The sequence below is a fragment of the Choloepus didactylus genome, chromosome 6, assembly GCF_015220235.1.
Source record: "Choloepus didactylus isolate mChoDid1 chromosome 6, mChoDid1.pri, whole genome shotgun sequence".
NCBI lineage: Eukaryota > Metazoa > Chordata > Mammalia > Pilosa > Megalonychidae > Choloepus > Choloepus didactylus.
Genome location: NC_051312.1, coordinates 73,792,884 through 73,794,423, shown reverse-complemented (window position 1 = coordinate 73,794,423; position 1,540 = coordinate 73,792,884).

Genomic DNA, 1,540 nt, shown 5'->3' with positions numbered 1-1,540 from the left:
ATTTCAATAACCCATTAGATCTGCGAGGAGGGCTTTTTTTTTTTTTTTATCTTTTTTTTTCCTGTTTCTAAAACAATGACTCTGGGGGGCCCAGTGCAGAAAGCCTCAAAAACTTGCAGTTTGGGCAGATCAAGACAAGAGCAGAGCTAGGAGAGCTCTGAGACAAAAGGCAATAATCCAGTGGCTGAGAAAATTCAATAAACACCACAACTTCCCAAGGAAAGGGGGGTGTCCACTCACAGCCATCATCCTGGTGGACAGGAAACACTCCTGCCCGTCACCAGCCCCATAGCCCAGAGCTGCCCCAAACAACCCAGTGTGACAGAAGTGCTTCAAATAACACGCACACACCACAAAACTGGGCGTGGACATTAGCCTTCCCTACACCCTCAGCTGGTTGTCCCAGAGTTGGGAAGGTGGAGCAGTGTGAATTAACAAAGCCCCATTCAGCCATCGTTTCAGCAGACTGTGAGCCTCCCTACACAGCCCAGCAGCCCAGAACCACCCTGGGGGGACAGCACTCACCTGTGACATAGCACAGTCATCCCTCAACAGAGGACCAGGGGGTGCACGGCTTGGAAGAGGGACCCACTCGCAAGTCTCAGGAGCCATATGCCAAAACCAAGGACTTATGGGTCAGCGGCAGAGACAAACTGTGGCAGGACTGAACTGAAGGATTAGACTATTGCAGCAGCTTTAAAACTCCAGGAACTCCAGGGACATTTGATTGTTAGAGCCAGCCCCCATCCCTGACCGCCCAGAAACACGCCCCATATACAGGGCAGGCAACATCAACAACACACGCAAGCTTGGTACACCAATTAGACCCCACAAGACTCACTCCCCCACTCACCACAAAGACAAAGTGGGGGAGAACTGGCTTGAGGGGAATAGGTGGCTTGTGGACGCCACCTGCTGGTTAGTTAGAGAAGGTGTACTCCACGAAGCTGTAGATATGATAAATGAGAGATAAGGACTTCAATTGGTCTACAAATCCTAAAAGAACACTATCAAGTTAAGCAAATGCCAGTAAGCCAAAAACAACAGAAAATTATAAAGCATATGAAAAAACCAGACGATATGGATAACCCAAGCCCAAGCACCCAAATCAAAAGATCAGAAGAGACACAGCACCTAGAGCAGCTACTCAAAGAAATAAGATGAACAATGAGACCATAGTACAGGATACAAAGGAGATCAAGAAGACCCTAGAAGAGCATAAAGAAGACATTGCAAGACTAAATAAAAAAATAGATGATCTTATGGAAATTAAAGAAACTGTTGACCAAATTAAAAAGATTCTGGAAACTCATAGTACAAGACTAGAGGAAGTTGAACAATGAATCAGTGACCTGGAAGATGACAGAATGGAAAATGAAAGGATAAAAGAAAGAATGGGGAAAAAATCGAAAAAATCTAAACGGACCTCAGGGATATGATAGATAATATAACACGTCCAAATATAAGACTCATAGGTGTTCCAGAAGGGGAAGAAAAGAGTAAAGGTCTAGGAAGAGTATTCAAAGAAATTGTTGGGGAA